Source organism: Ammospiza nelsoni, chromosome 10 (assembly GCF_027579445.1).
Source record: "Ammospiza nelsoni isolate bAmmNel1 chromosome 10, bAmmNel1.pri, whole genome shotgun sequence".
NCBI lineage: Eukaryota > Metazoa > Chordata > Aves > Passeriformes > Passerellidae > Ammospiza > Ammospiza nelsoni.
The window spans coordinates 16,275,374-16,292,371 of NC_080642.1; the positions used below are offsets into that span (position 1 = coordinate 16,275,374).

Genomic DNA, 16,998 nt, shown 5'->3' on the forward strand with positions numbered 1-16,998 from the left:
GGGCTCACAGCCCAGTTAATGATGTTTCCACTGTAAGATGTCTTACTTTTAATCGACAGGATTAACTGTGCTTTTTCCTGCCAAGAGTAAGCAAAATGTGGATTTCTGACACCAAGGAGCCATGGCTACTGCAGATGTATCCTTGACCTTGAAGGACAATCAGTGCTTCATCTGTGTGTCCCAGTCTACCCACACCCATGGTGCCCGATGATTCCAGCTTGTCTTTGACTTCAGTGAAAGCTGTCAAGAGAAGACGACCTAAAGCTGAAGACAGCTGATCCAAAGGGATTCCAAACCCTGTATGAAAAATTAGTATCTGCCTAAGTAATCTTCATTATAATGTTCCAGAAGAGTAGAGGAATCCATGATCCTTGACATGCCTTCTGTGATAGTGACAGGTCACACCTTTGCCTGCTCAGAACACCAAAGCAAGTTCTTCACACAGTGTGCAATAGAACACAGGTGAAGTTGACAAGGATTCCAGTATGAGAATAATCCACCATGGGCCATAAAATTAATTGGTGCTGCTGTGGCTCACGAAGTTCCCAGTCTGTTTCTGGAGGCTGGCAGAATGCATCATTGAAGCGTGCCTGCCTTGCTCTTAGTGTAGTTGTTGACCACTGTCAGAAACAGCAAATGAGCTAGGAGACACCTTTTGTCTGATTCAGTACAGTTATTCTGATGCTCTTGTTATAAAAAAGCCAATTTGAGTATGGTTTTAGAAGCAAAAATCATCAAAACTGTGTCTAAAATCAGTGGCAATCTGGGTGTTCATATCAACAAAAAAACCAAGCTCTAAGTACTTTATTTATTGAGACTAACAACCAATTTTGAAATTGGCAACCATTGTGAATATTAACACCGTATATGGCACAGCATTCTCCTGGCAAAGTTCTACTTTCCAGGAGCACCTTAGGAATATCCCATAATTTGTGTTCATAGGAAAGCTAAGTAAATGCAGGCTTAAGTAGCACCAGCAGCTCTTGTGATGTTATCACAAATCTGACAGTATTTCATGTTCTCTTCAATGTCTAAAATCCTAGACTTATTATGAGAATTACAGATTAGATGTTTGAAAAGGCAAGCTTCTGGTTCTGTCTGCAGAGAAAGCTTGAAAATCTGAATTTTAAACTCCATAATCACAAGACAGCCACTTCTGAAATCTTTCAAAAAAAAAAAATAAAAGGAAAAAACCCCTGCTATATACTGTTTGGGAACCTGATTCAGAAAGTGAATGCTTTGGTTGGGAATTAATGCTTAACTTCAGCTTTGCAAAACAGTCATGTTAATATCTAAATCTTGAAGTTTACCATATGAAATTGGCAGGCTTACACATAGTTTAGGAGCTTTAATTTCATGACTGATCAAAATGAGTTTGCAGAGGCCATAAACACAATTCTTTCCTCACACACTTTTTCTGGATTATGCCCCAGTTGTTGGATTTCCACATCTGAAGTGAAGGAGACAAACATTTCTATTTAGAGCACATTCATATTCAGAGCATGCTGAAACTGATGGGCCTCTATCAGCATTGCTGGACTTTTGTATCAGCACTGCATTGAGAGCTCTGGCATTGGGTCCAGAGCAACCTGCATCTGCAGCTTCTCTAACTGAGAAGGAAAGGTTTGGTTTCTTCCAGACTGAAATAAACTGTGGTTGACCCTTGCTGGCAGAAATGAGAAAAATGGATTTAGAAGGGAGAATAGAGAGATATAAACCTTGCTGAGTAGTTGCTATCTCAGGTTTTACTGCAGCTGCCCTGATGTTTGCTTTCAGCTTTCACTCCGTGGCTCCTTCTCAGCTAGCTATGGACAAGTGGCGAAGTTGTCCCAGGTCATGCACCTTCCTGACAGGTCCCTGGCATTGAATAACATCAGGAGCCTCTGTCCCAAGCCAGGCTTGCCTGATCTCCTGGGTTGGATTGATTCATAGTCCTCCTCAAGTCTGCATTCCTTGGCAGGATTGGCTGGTGGAGAGAGACAAGTACTGCAGGGTCTGCCCAGTAGTCACCACTGAGTTCAGAGTACAGACAGAAGTTTGTGGCTCACTTTTTGATGCTCTGCTAAGAGTTTCTTCTGCCTCCCCATCTGCAGAACTCCTGCAGAAACTTGATTTCCCTGGAGCTCCCCACCTTGCCCTGCCTTCCAGAGGCTGTGATGTTTAGTATTTGTGTTGCTGGGAGAGAAAGAGAAAAATTCCATGACCTGCTTTCTTGAGGTAAGAAGTAAGTATAACCAAGCACTTTTTCTTTGACACTGGCTTAAAGCTACAGCAGAAGGGATGACATGAATATATGATCCTCTGAGGACAGGAAAGGAGAGTGGAGCCTGGTGACCCTCAGGTATCTCATTTACCTGAAAAATTGTCTCTGGAAACAATGCTGTATGTTGTTTTCTCTGTCTGTTGAAAGCAGATGGCTTGCAAGGCTCTGTCACAGGGGATTTGGTTGTAGAGTTTAAGCAGCTACATCCATACTTTTTGCAGGTAACAGAAATACAGCCTCCAAAGAGTGAATAATAAAGAAGACTGAAAGTAAACCTGAGTGTTGTGTTTTACAGCTTGAGCTGTGACCAGAAAGAGTCACCCATGCTTGGTGCCTCTCTTGGAAGTGAGCAACAAGAGGCAGTTCCTGATCACTGCATGCCACCAGCTCCAGCTCTGAGCCACCACAACCCCTGGAAGCTGGCCAGGCAGGGCAGGGACTGTGCTGCCCTTCCCCACCTGCCCACGGGAGCACCACCATGGCCACAACTCTCAAACTTGCATATTCTTCATCCCAAACACAGATTCTTTAATAGACACAATCCAAAATTATTCTCACACCAGCATGCAAGTCTTTTTCCGACCTCCCCCATACACACAGAAATATTTCAATAGATACTAATGACATTTTGTCAGATTAAGAAAAGAGAAAGAAATGGCAGCATACTGTTGACACTCATCTCCAGCATGACTGAATGGTAGAATATTTAACTTTTGGTAACTGCTTATTAGTACATAAAAAGTGGCTTTCATCCAAAATATAGCCCTGTTTTATCCCCAGCAGAAAACTAATAGCCCATCTAATATTCACTTTTTTTTTTTCATGGAGAAAATGAAAAATCTGCACTAAACTTTTCTGTTTTAGGGAGACTGTAAAGCAGGACAGTGCAGTCTGCAGAAATAGTTTTGGTGTTTTGTCACCAAAAATTTGAGGGGTGGAGGAGAAGGAAAAGGGTGGAGGAGCCTCCTGATCCTCAAGCATTCCTAGATACCAGAAGTTCCTGACAAACCCTAAATGGAGCTTAGTAGGGAAGAACACAAAAAAGCCTCTGTAAATAAGTGTAATTCATATTTAAAAAAAAGAAAAATAAGAAACCTAGTAACTTCAATGTCATGCTTTCTGAGATGCACAATACATAGTGACCAAAAAATTGTATGTTTATCTGCACCCCAGCTAGCTAAAATTGGAATGAAGTGGGTTTGAAAAGAAAGGTTATGTAATAAAATAATTGAGAAATACCATTATAAGCAACATGCGGTATTTGCATGCACAAAAGAACCTTTGCTTTACCAGTCCCAGCCCCAACCACACTTCACACCAGCCCTTTCTTGTACATGAGGTTTACTTGCCTTTGGGGCTAGGGGAGAAATCTCCCAGCCTTACAGATAACTTCATCAAAACTCTGCAACAGGCCCATTGCTATGAACCAGTTAAGAAGGTAATTCTAGAAGCCCAAGTTTGTTTCCGTAGCTACATAACATTGCACAAACATTTTGGTTACAATTTTGTGGCAATGGTTTCACAGTTATTTGATTAAACTGCAGGGCTGTTCTGCTTGGAGCCTGGGAGTGTCTGATATCAGTGAAAGCTCTTTAGAAGTGCTACAATTTAAAATTATAGCTTACCCTGTTTGAAGGGATATTTTTAGTCTATTTATTCAGAGTACAAATATAGTTCTGTACATCACTGGTTTAATGTCTCTCTTGCACTGGTCAGAAAGACACTTTACCCAGCACCAGACAAAGGTCAACAAATGGGTATCTTTTTTTCACCCTTCCTTTCTTTTTTTGTAAAGCTGCATTAAGGGCTTTAGAAAGCAAAGCATCTTGTAAGCAGAAGCTGCACATCTAACCCCTTTACTGCAGTGACCTACTTATAGGAAATACTCCTATTGAAAGGGGCTTTTTCCAAGATCTAGCATTTCAAACAAAAACATACCTACAATTAGCTGGAAAGAGTTTAAGGGATCCCTGAGCAAAAATAATCGAAAGAATAAAAGGCGAGAGAAGGGAAATGGTGATGAATCACCACACAGTCAGGAGCAGTGATGTAGTGCATATTTCTATGAATGGCCATTCTCTGGCTTTATTATCTACAGCTCCACGAGTTTTTTATTTCTGATTATTTGTTTGGGTGTCAGGGGGACTTTTGTGCCTGAAAACCCCTGGAAACCAAAGTTTTATGTACATACAAAAGGCACAGTAGTGACAGTGCAGGCAGTCACATCTCTGCTCAGCTGCTGCCCTTGCCCTTGACCTAAAGGGACCCTCCTTTCCACACAACCACCCAGCAGCACATATTTGGTTTCTGTGTTAATGTAGCTCTGGGGTTTTCTTGAGCTGGGCTTGCCCATTGTGCTGAACTGTGACAAATTCTTCACAGAGCAGTAGGGTTGGGTTGATTTCAGGCTTGATGTGTGCTGGGGAAATGGGGGAAGAAGTAGAATTTCTTCTAATAATGGCCTCTCCTAAACATGTTGTCCTTCCAGCTAGAGTGTACCTATTACTGTAATTTACAGAACTGGGCACACAGAAAAGACCACAAAAGTAGACTATGAAGTTCACATCTCAGTGGAGTTCCCAGCAGAAAAAATCCACAAGAGCAGAATCACTTTTGTGTGGTGTTTCTCAGCATCTCATTTGGGTGGCACAAATTCTCAGCCTCTTTCATATCATGTGTGCAGGGGGCAATGCATGTAATGCCCTTTTGTGGAGTCAAGGAAGATAGTTAAGTTTTTTTGAGGTGAATACCAAGGAGCAAATGAGCTTGGCTGTGCAGGATCCAAGAAAAGGCAGTGAGATTTCTGCATATGTGGAAAAAGGCTTGGGACCAGGAGGCACGACAGAGGCACACAGATGTACACTGTCCTGAGAAACTTGTGTTGTTTCTAAGGACACATTTATCAAAGTACATAATAGCTATTTGGCCACAACCTATTTTTAACATCTTCTCAAGATGTAATTTTTGAGATAATTGATTTGTTGCTTACAAAAAGTAAGCGATTTGTCTGAGATGGAGCAATGTTTCAGTGAGGAATATTGTTCTCATGTTTCTTTCCAGTTTTCACCATATATTAGGAAGCTTTTCCCCAAAAATCATGCTCCAGAGAGGCAGGAGACTTTGGAAGACATTTCAGTCCTGTTCAGTAAGTCTGGGCATATGTTATGATCCTTGTATGTCTCGTGTTATTCACGAGAAGCATCTGCTGAATCTCCCAGTCTCATCTCTACAATCTGAGATTACACTCTTACAGATTACACTCTTAATCTACCACACAGACAGTAGTGTGACTAAACAGCACAACTACAAAAAAAAAAGTAATTAATTTAATCCTCACTTCATTACCTGACCTTTATTTTTTCTTCCTTTCTTTACTCTCACCATTTCAGAAAATGGAGATTTCAACTTTCTCGGGACGATTAAAATGCAAGGAAGGATGTGGAGCAGTGCTCTCCTCCCCAGGCTGCAGCGCAGGGCTGCGCTCAGCAGCCCCGCACTCGCCTGCTGTGTGGAATACATATCCACGCCAAGGGGAGCTCCTCCTGCAGAACAAAGGTGGAATGCGCAGGCGGGAGCGGCCGGGGCACCGCCGAAAAACGGGGGCTGCTCCTGTGCGGCAGATGAAAGATAGATCCAGTCTCCATTGCAGGCAGAAGAATGGAGTGGCGTAAGTGGTTTTCCTGCTGATTTTCATCCTACCCCAAAGAAACCTTTGGAAAAAATCCCCAAATGCTCAGCATACAGAATAAAGGTATTGGGGAATTTGCTTGAGACTCCAGTGAGGTACACTAGAGCCCCAGAACAGCCCAGTAACTTGTGTTGGGTGTGTGGTCTCTATCTCCTGAGCACTGTAGATACAATTTGCAGTGTCTGCAGGCTGGGACGGGACTCCCCCGAACACTGCAGGTCTCACTACACAAAACCTGCAAGCTTCAATGTGCAAACAGCCCTTTCTGAATTCTGCTCATGAAAGCTGGGTGGGTTTCACTGTAATCTCAGCCACCAGCTATCCTTTTCCATTTCTTTGTGAATTATTATGGACAAAATAACAAATATCTACTTTAATCTGGATTTTGACAAGTCTTTATGATCTACATTGTTTAGTTAGAGAAGTAAAACTTGTTAGCTCCTTCCCCAAGTTAATTTATATTTTTAATTGCTGCTAAATTAAACACAAATTATCCATGATTATTTTATATGCTTTGGAGTTTTAGGACTACATACAGTAATCATAGCCTACTGCCTCTAGAAAAATGCCATTTTCTATTCACGGGGCAGAAATACAATAGACAGACAGCAATGTGATTGCTGCATAACACATCACCTACCCCACAGCCATGACTGCACCTGGAAAATGTTTATTATAGCCAGAAAGACAGCCCTCCCTGTAGATATTTTAGATGTGAGTCATGATAATGACTAATAGAAAGTTACTTTACTCATAAATCTGCCTTGTCCTTAATCCATCTGTTATTCTTGTTCTTACAAAAGACAAAACAATTTAGCAGAATGTTTTTACACAGATATAATACATTTGCATGATTGACTCTCCATTGCTGCTGGAAAAGCAAGCCATTATATCATGAGAGTACAGTGTAGGAATTCCTTTCTGGATAACATTTTTGCAATGGCAGCTCCAGGTGAGCCATCTAGAGGCAAAACCAAGATTTTCTTAGGAATTCTCCAGACTAGCAGTGTAATGAATTCCTCTCAAATAAATATCCTCAAAAGCTTGAAGCATCACATGTACCAAGGGCTAAGATTGCCATCTGTTAAATTCATAAACCTCTTACATGCTTTAATTTCCTGCATGCTCATACCATGAGTTTAACAGTTTCCTGTGCTTTTAAAAATAATTTGTGAGAGTGGTTTGGATTGCTTTATGCTAATGTAGTATCAAGAAAAGCCTATTAATTATAATAAATAATATAGCAATTAAAGGAGGGATTGTAGAGTTCAAATAACTTGAAAACTCTTCTTGCTCTTGACTCAGTGTGACACTGGAAAATGCTCTTAACTGGAGTCAGTTTTACCACCCATAATGTACGGCTCATGATTTTACCAGCTTTGTAAAGCACTTTATCATCTTTGACTGAAATACTAAAACACTACAATAGAGATACATGCACAGTAAATACAATGCATGGCCACATTCTGCCTTTACTTCCCTCTTGCTTAATCCTATTAAAACCAGAACTGCATGGTGCATAAATCAGAGCAGAGCAAGCAGCCTTCTTTGCACTTAGCAGTAGCAGCATCACAACACAGCTTATGAAACAGGGATAAAAGTCACCAATCTAAAACACAGCTGGGCTTATCTTAGAATAGGGGTGCACCTGGTGCACCCTGTGGGAGAGTTTAGAGTGGGTAGTAATCAAAGGCTGATTTACTATTAAAATTGCTAAATTATTTTGAAAACGTTTCAATTCACAGAAATGTTCCCAGTACCATCTAACTCAACTAAAATATGAGATGTTTTTGACAACATTCTGGCCAAAGCAGTGCAGCCAAGAGCCTGACCTCCACCACAGGACCAGCACTGAAGCTGATTACAGGGTGCAGGCTCAGCAGGGCTGGCCAGACTATTGAGTGGGAGGTGCAGCTTCAGCCCCAGGGACTCAGAGTCCCAAATCAAACTGAAATTACCCTGATTTAGAAATTGCTGGTGTCCAGTGCAGCCACTACTACACCAGGTACTAAAAGTAGACACGCGTGCTCTGCCTTTGTACAGCAATTGCAATGGGAAGCAGAAGTAAAAAACCTCACTTAGCGGCTTTATTCCAAGCCCACATATGGGTATCTCCACTACCCAGAGTCACCCTTGGGGTCTGGAAGAGTCCTCTTTGGGCTACCAACAAGGCCTCAATGACTGTGTTAAAAAATCTGTATGAAGCCTGGGATGTAATCTGTCTATCATTGAACTTTTCCTGGTAGTACAAAACATGAAACCTACAGTATATGTCAGACTGGACACACTGCCTTGAGTGCTGCTGTGTGAGACTGGTCTCCCAAGGGTACAGGTTATCGCGGCTAGGAGCTTTGGGAAGCAAGGAAGGATGAGAATAAGGAACAGGCTGGTGATCTCTTCCTTCCCCAAGTTCTCAGGGCACAGTGGGATAGCTACTCCAGGAACACACTGTGTTCTTGTCAAAACAATAAACAAAGCAGATAGAGGCAAGGAGCCAGAGTAACGACTCCCACTGGGAGCTAGAATGAATCAGACAATGTCCTATACCCTGGAAACACAAGCTTTTCACGTGGCATGACACTAGGCATGGAAGGGAATGGTGAGGATGCATAGACAAAGGTGAAAGTCATTTTGTGAGAGCACATGGACTTCTGCCTGATTTTTTTCCTGCAAGAGCTGGTGTTTTACAGGGCCCTCTAGAGACAGAACTGACCAAGTTCACAACCTCAGTATCTTGGCTATTGGGGTGTGATTTGGATGAGGAGATTGACCCCATGCCTGAGCTTCTCTGTACCTCTGGATTTGGTGAGCTGTGGGCAGCCCATGCCCTGGTTCACACCATGCTCCGTGTGTGTGCTGCTCTCTTTTATGCAAGGGTTGGACTCCAGTCCACATTTGCTGCAGACAGCTGTGGTCTCCTGGGGCTTTCCTCTCTGACCCAACACCATAATTGAACAGTTCTTTCACCTCTCTCTTTCGGGAATTACAGAGGATTTTGTTAACCATTTAAATAGTGACAATAATTGCCTGTTATCAGCTTCATAATAATAAAAGAATTCACTGATTTTCCACAGGTATAAACAGGATAAGCCTCATGTATATATCACAAACACTTATTCAGACAGAATAAATAAATTCCATCCTACAGCTGTTTCCTAGGTAACTGAACCAGAACTACAGATACAGACTGTGCGCAGCTTAGAGTTGAAAAAACAAAATGCAGCATTTCTTTCTGTCTCCAAACTTTTGATTTTGTGGGACTGCAAATACAATGTAAATGTTTCAAAAATGAAATATGTAACTGGAAAATACGCACCTACTCTCATATAGCCAAAACATGCAATTCTGAGAGTCCTGCAATATATCACTTCTCTAAACCAGCCAGAACAATCTTATCTATCATTGGATTTCTGCCAGTGCCCAAAACCCCAGAAATGTTGTGGTTGTGTTTTTCAAACCTGAAATCCCATCATCTTAGGCAAATAGGTTTAATATGCAAGCTGAGAGGAAGTCAGCCCTGCACAAGGGACTGCTGAAATTTCTGGTGTCTTCCAGCAATCTAAGGGCTCCCTACCATTAACAAGGCAGAAAGTCCCAGTGGATAGTACCACCTTGCAAAGGTGTGAGCATCACACAGCAAAATGTGAGTAAAATTGCTCCTTAGAGAAACTGCATACCACAGATATGCTGCAGGAAAATGCAATCAGATCCTCTGAAGGCCTGTTCTGCCTTATTTTGTCCATGAGTTAGAAGGGTAAAAAAACCCCAACAAAACTAAACACCCACACTGTTTGTCAGGGAGAGCGGCAGGTGCAACTTTGCAGAGGTATTTCCCTTTTTACACAAAGCTATGGAACAGTATTTTTGCATTATGAATTAGCACATTTTTGTGGATGAGAATTACTCAAAATATCACTCTAATGACAACAGTCTGAACTGAACTGTTTTGTTGTCTCTAGGATCACAGAAGAGCAAATATATTTGATAATCATTAGAACTGAGGTGATCTAGTTTTCATCTCTTAAGGGAGTATGAAATACTCTGAAAAATCAACAAATGTAGTAATTTTAGTGTAAAAAATAAAATAAAAATAACTCCCTCTGTTCTATTAAATATTTTTTTTTAAAAGATGCAAAATGTGCATGCCAGTTTGGGGAAGGAAACTCTTTAAGGAGCAACACCAAGAAAAACTCCAATTCCTCTGTAAAAGGATCAGAAAATAATAAATACCAGTGGGCAAAAGCAAAGTCTTCTGTTTTCATGATGAGTTAAACGCAATTTTTGGAAAAGGGGTTAGACCATGTGCCTATCCACCTCACCCAGAAACTTGAGTTCATAGACTGGACTTCAGGAAACATGTTTTTTTGCTGAATTACATTTGTGGGGTCCTAATGAAGGCAGTGGGGCTATATGAGGTCAAAGTCCATACAAAAATGGACTCAGCCAGTCCCTCTAGGGGTGTATAGAACCCATAGGGCCAGAGTTTATCTCTTCAGCAGTGATTTGAATGTGTTATATTAAAGTCTATTGACTTCAGGGGATGAGCTGTTAATGTATGCCTATGTAAGTGTAGCTGGAGTTAGATCACCCACAGCTCTATCCATCCCTGCAGCTGTGAAGCAGAGTCAAATCCTGATGATATGGGTTCAGTGGTTCTGGTCCATTTCACTTCCACATGCAAATTCTTAATCTGCAGGGAAACAAATTCCCATCTTCTTTGCTTCCCATTTCAGCTCAACAACTCTAAAAATTGCTTAATCTGCCCTTTTGCTGTTCACTAGCAAAGAGGACTTGCGATAGTAACTGTTCATGTACAGCTCCCAGTAAACCAAAGAAAACAATTTTTCACCTGTACTTCAAACAGAACACCCTTAGATGACTGGAAAAAAGCTTACTTTTACTGTTAGTTGGCTGGTCAGAAGAATTAAAACTGAACAGCAAGCACACTTTATCATCAAAATTCAGAGATTCTGTTTCAAAGCCACACACATTTGTCAAGCAAGAAGGCATTTAGCTGCTGTAGTCCCTTGCCTGAACGTACCTATTTTAAAATTTGATCACCTACATAAAACTAAGAATAGGATCATATCATTTCATTGGCTGCAAGTCATAACCTTTCCAGCTTCTGTGAATACATCAGGCAGTAAAACCCTGATGTTCCCATATATCACCTAGCTAGACACAACAGTCTCCTGGGGTGAAGCTCTTTAGTAAGCATAGCAGGTCCAGGATTTTGCAGCCCAGCCAGTTCAGTTTTCCCCTGGGTAACAGGGAAGTGCTTGAGGGCCAGGCTAGGCACACAAATCACAGGAGTTTGGTGCTTTCTCTTTTGACATAGCTGGCCAGGCACCAGGACACAGCCTGCTGCTACCTGTTGCCCTGGCACTGCAGATGCAAGGGTGCTAGAGTTACTCTGACTGGTTAAAAGGCTAGGGATGCCTCTCCTGAATAGAATGTCATTTGCCATAGAGAATACCTGATGTGAACAGAAAGCTGCAGCCTGCCAGGATAGTGCAGATGATCTCCACATGGACATCTGCCTCTGACTTCAGTTTTGCTTCTTCCTGCTGGACAGTCTTACTTACAAAGAGCTCAAAAGCAACCTGCAGAATTAATACATCAGTGAATTACTAAATCTAGATAGTCTGAATGTGCAAATACAAAAGGGAATGTAAAAACAGACAAGAGAGCCCTGAGGAGTCAGAGTCAGTGCCATGCTGATAATGAACTCCAAGAGCAGAATCTATTAATACTGCCTGATGAGCTTGCTCATCCACTTTATTGGAACACACTGCTAAATGTATGAGAAAGCTGTACCAGAGCTAAGCTTTAGAACAGAGATAAGGCCACGATCACAAGTAGAGCTACATATACCCACCAAATTTTGTAATGCAAACTGCATACAGCTTACAGGGTACAAAATGAAGCATATCCATGACTTGGTGTTTATTTTCCACTTAACCTTATTTCTCGCACAGCTGTAATTAATGTTACACTGCAGCACAACCGTCTCCAACTTCTACCAGACTGCTCCTATCTCAGGATTCATACTGGGAGCAACCCTTGTTTGAAGAAATCCAAACCAAAGAAGCTCACTACTATCCAAAAGAGCTGTTGGAAGGATCAAAGGCAGCTTAACCCAACCTCTCCCTTTAACTAATACACACCCCTTGCAGAGGAAGATGTTTCCCATATTGTATACACTCTACTGTCTTTAGTACATCAGGATGTATTATAACATCAAGCTCAATGCAGAGTCAAAAAGCATATAAGGAATTAAGGTTCATTCATACTCTCTATCAGATCTGTGAACCTGACAGGATTTTTGTCCTCTTGCTTTTTGTTGCTTGTTAATTTGTTTCCATCATTCTCTCCTGGCTCTGTTCTAATCTAGCAGAATTTTTTCTATGCAGTCTGACAGTGAATTGAAAATATAAATCAGAAGGAAGGAGTTTAGCTTTGTTAAGTTCATAAGCTGCACCTTTTATGCACATAGAGAGCACAAAATGTACACCATATGAAAGGAAGCAAGCCCCAAGTAATTAACCTCAAATACTGTAATTATCAGTGTTGTTTTCTTTTTAATTTAGACTCTTAAGAAATCATTTCAATTACTGTTTTGTTATTATGGAAGCCACTTAATACAAAACACCTCAGGTTAGAAATGTTAATAGCAGATGAGCTTATGTGATCACAAAGTCTTGCAGTGATGGATCAATAGAGGGGTGGTGCAACTGGCAGGCAGCCATCAGCTCAGTTGTTCCTTCGTTATTTTAGAGCTATTTCTTGTAGAATATTCATATAAAACTAAATGAAAGATGGTTTCCTTAGGTTTACTCACTGAAGTTTTTCCTGACTGATATAAGACTGGTCACAAATACGGATAAGCTCAATTACCCACTGCATAGCTAAACCAAAATGTGCCCTTATTTCTCACTTCACCCTTTAACTTTGCAGGAATGACAGGCAGTTGGCACTACTTTAAGGTGACTGTGCTTCTCTTCTACTCCTTTCCTCATGATCTACTGCAAAGCCCACTATTAAGAAAAATTATACTTTAATGACCAGTGGTATTACCCAAACAGCCCTTACTTTGTTGAGAGTTCACTGAGCCAGGCTTTCACATCTCTCAAGGAAAATAGTGGGATTTAGATGCTTCAAGCTCAATATCAATATTTCTCATAAGAAAAGAATAGACACTGTTCTCTGGCTCCATGTTCACAGAGACATCAAGCCTTTTTGGCATGGATAGCTCAATACAATGAGCTATCTGTGCTTCTAGGACCACCTCAGAGCAGGTACTCTGCTGGACTTGCTGGTGTGTAGGCTTTTTAATTCAGTTATAACTGAAATATGAAATGAAAAATAATAGATAAACATTGGAGTCTGCTATAAGTACAGTTTGCTGGTAATACAGAACATTATACAGGCAGAACATGGTTGTTACACTCACATGAACCATAGTGTCCTAATTTTAACTCTGAAGTGTGAAAATAAGAAAAAAACACTCCATGTTTGCTTCAAAATGGCAAATCACACTTTGGCAGGACATGAATTACTTTTTCCTAGGCCAAATTTTTATTTTTTATGATACTCACAAGTATCTTCATGTTCTTATGGAGCTGAGCAAACATCCCATGCACTCTGTAATGTTGCCAAAACCTATTACTCCCTTTTACTGTTTGAAGATAGATGAGAATATATTCACACTATCTTGGCAAAGGAGGGAGTCTTCAGCAACCTCTCCATCCCTAGACACACGTGCCCCAGGACTAGAAATACCTTTTCCCCCTTACATTATATAATCATTAATAGCAATCATTTAATTGATTTATTATAATGACAAGCAACCCTGACATCCAACCCATCAGGGAACTGCACAAGCAATTAAAAATACAATCCTGCAGAAAGCATCGTGAAACTGATACCATAAAATGAAATAAGTTATTAAACTTCCACTTACAATTCTTATGAACCTATAAATATATAGTGAAGTACATTAAGTTTTTTCTCCCAAATGCAGATTCCTAGCACAGAAACATGTTGAAAAATAAGGTATATAGTGAGAAACAAGGGACACAGGCTTCACTTCAGAGGTCTGAATAACCCATTGCAAAATAAATTATGCAAAAATATCTCACATGCTAACAATAAATTCTTTGCTCTTAGGGATGAAAAAATCCCCGAGATTTAGGATGCGTGTTCTCACTTTAATTTTTTTTCAGAACCAGAGAGAATTGTATGGTAATTACTGATTCTGCAATATTGTTAACTGACTTTCCCCTCCCAGTTTCAGTTGGTAATACTGTAGTTTTTCCACCTCCAGGATTATATTACCTGCCAACACAACCCCAAATGGCTTGGAAAAGAAGGGAATTTTATTGCACTGCTTTAGGCCATGTCTACATTGGGTAGTTGTACCACTTTAACCATGGTTAGCTTACATTAAGGTAGCTGGTGTGTACATCAGACTGGTTTTCAAAGTGATTTAGTACCTCAGGCTACACTAAGCAGCCCTCCTTAGAGCAGACATTAATCCATTTTGCAGGAAGCCTGTTCCCTGTGGAGTTCATATGGCCCTAGCTGCTCTGCTGCCACAAGTCCTTTAATAACCCTGGGCTAAGATGCCTTGATATTTCTGTGTCATCAGTGTGTTGATGCTGCCTTTGCAAGATGCATTTTCTGTTTAATTATCAGTAGCCCTGCAGACATCAAAATATCAAGCTTATCTATTTGCTCTGGGACACACACACCCCTCTGGGTCCCTTCATGGATCTGTGCTTAGTTCTCAGACCTGAGTGCTCTTGCCAAAGACACTTAGCCTCACCACAGGAAGATATCCTGCAGTAGAGAGGTTTTCAGGGATTTGCTAGAGCAGAAAGGCAAAAGGCTGACCAAAGCTTCACTCAAGGCTGAGTTAAAGTACAGGACTCTGGTAAAAGTGCTGTAAACTAAAGGTCATCCATTCTCTTTCTCTCCATTTGGGACAAACAGGCCAAGTTTACATGGGATTTCTTGCACTCATAACTCAAGTAAAGCACTACCATCATTTCTACAGATGATAAGTCTGCTGACAGTCAGCAGCTATGCCCAGGAGGAACTGCTTCTATTTTCCCTAAAATTGACTACAGAATGTCTTCTGCAAGTCCCTGTGTAAAGCCAGCGAATGAGGGGACCCTGCAAGCCTGCCACACTGCAGTCTTGGGGGAAGCCACTTTTGCTGAGGTGAATGCAGGACCAGGAGCCACTATTTATGTTTTTATGGCTGAGAAACACAACAGACTTTGAGTTTAAACAGGGAAATAGCCTGCAAAGACAGGTGAGCTATCAATAGCCCTTATTAAAACTCTTGAATTCAGACTGCTTCAGTATTCAAATTTCAGAAACAGAGAAGGGCTCTTGCTTCTCACTTCAAATTCTATTTCAAGAGAAAAAACTCTTTTCCTTTCCAAATACAACAAAAGATAGTAAATTTTATTTGTTCCTACCTTTTGTATGAATAAAGGAGGGCTATGATTTCTAAATGAAAATAATATATCACTAGGTTGCCTTTGTACTCCTCTTTTATGTTCCAAGTTCTTTCCTTTACTCTTGAATTGGCTATGAGCAAAGGGAGTGAGGAGAGCTGCAAATATAATCTTGAGACCTCTGTATACAAAAGTATGAATCATGAGTGGTTCCTGGCTTATTTGCCTGTCTACAAGCATCTGATGCCAGCCACCTATGCAGAGTAGCCTGCTGGGCTCCACACAACTATTCCTGAAAGCTGCAGCTCTGTCTGAGGTCCTTCACTACACCTTCTCTATGATCCCCATCCTTAACACTCAAATGTTTCAAACTGCACTTGGTGTTTTCCTTTGTTCAAGAGACCTAAATCAAGCCTCTTGCTGACTTCCAATATTTTTAATTTCCAAGCCACAGTATAGGTAAATATGCAACACAGACTCATATTTAACATTGTACACGTGAAAAACTTGTTCTGAACCGTCACAAAGTACATCTAAACCCAGGTCACCTTAGTCCAAGAGGTTCTCACTTGTGCTGTACATTGTGGTCCACATTGTGAGACAGGAGTAAAAAAAAAAAAATCAGGGTCTGACTGCACATCATTAATACTGTCTTTGTGGGTATAAGAAAAGGAAAACCACTGATTTCACATAAGAACTCAATTAAGCATTGAGCCAGCTTGTGTCATGTTATTAAATGTGTTCCACATCTATCAATTCCACAGCACAGTACTGCTCCGACTAGGTATAAACTTCTGCAACCAAACATGGATCCCACTGAAATCAAGTGAGAAGACTGCCACTAGACTGCAGCAAGCCAGGGCCTTGCTTTAGAGGGATTGTTAGGACTGCAGTTTTTTTATTTTGTTTTCCTATGAGAATGAACTTTATGCAATCTTGTTTTGTGTATAAAGCATATCAGTCTACCCCAGTAACTTTGTACCTACTGGAAAATTTCAAGAGACAGTCCAAAGACATCAAGTTTCTATGAATTCAATGAGAATAAGAAAATGGGTGGCAGAGAAAGACCCTCTCAGTGCTCAGGAAAGGCCATGTGACAAAACAGCTCACAAATCTTTCCATCTCAGATAAGATAATTCACACAGAAGGCAAATATAGAACACCGGACTTTAGTCCTGCAACCCCTGGAGCAGCTCAATTTTGTTGCTTTTTTGAGAGTCTAAGCTCAAGATTCAGGATTAAGGTAATTCCAGGTTGGAGTTCTTTTTGTGTGGTTTTTATTTCATCAGAAGATAGAGAATGCCAGTGGCTGCACAATGAGCAGAGGTAACAAGAGTAAGCAGTGATCAAACACCATTCCTTCCATGACACCACCAGACTCTCAAATATCCTACCTGCAGAAATAAGAGGAAAGTGATTTGAAAGAACACCTTGATGAGCAGGGTACTGCAAAAGCTGAATGATCCTGCCTTTATCTCCTCTCTGATTCTTGTGTAGTCACAATCCATTACATTAAATCATTCTCATATTTGCATCTCAGGGATTTTCCATGATAAGTCAAGAAGAATTTCTTTCTTAAA

General features: G+C 40.8%; 1 long non-coding RNA gene across 1 annotated transcript in view; it reads right to left on the reverse strand.

Annotated features, from left to right (window-relative positions):
* Positions 1–1,337: 1,337 nt before the first annotated feature.
* The window catches only part of LOC132077710 (uncharacterized), a 35,065-nt gene continuing 19,404 nt past the window's right edge, over positions 1,338–16,998 (reverse strand). The window contains exons 3-4 of the long non-coding RNA XR_009419100.1: positions 11,428–11,554; positions 1,338–2,175 (exon numbers count right to left, since the gene is read on the reverse strand). This is a non-coding gene — a long non-coding RNA (uncharacterized LOC132077710). The remainder of the gene's footprint in view (positions 2,176–11,427; positions 11,555–16,998) is intronic.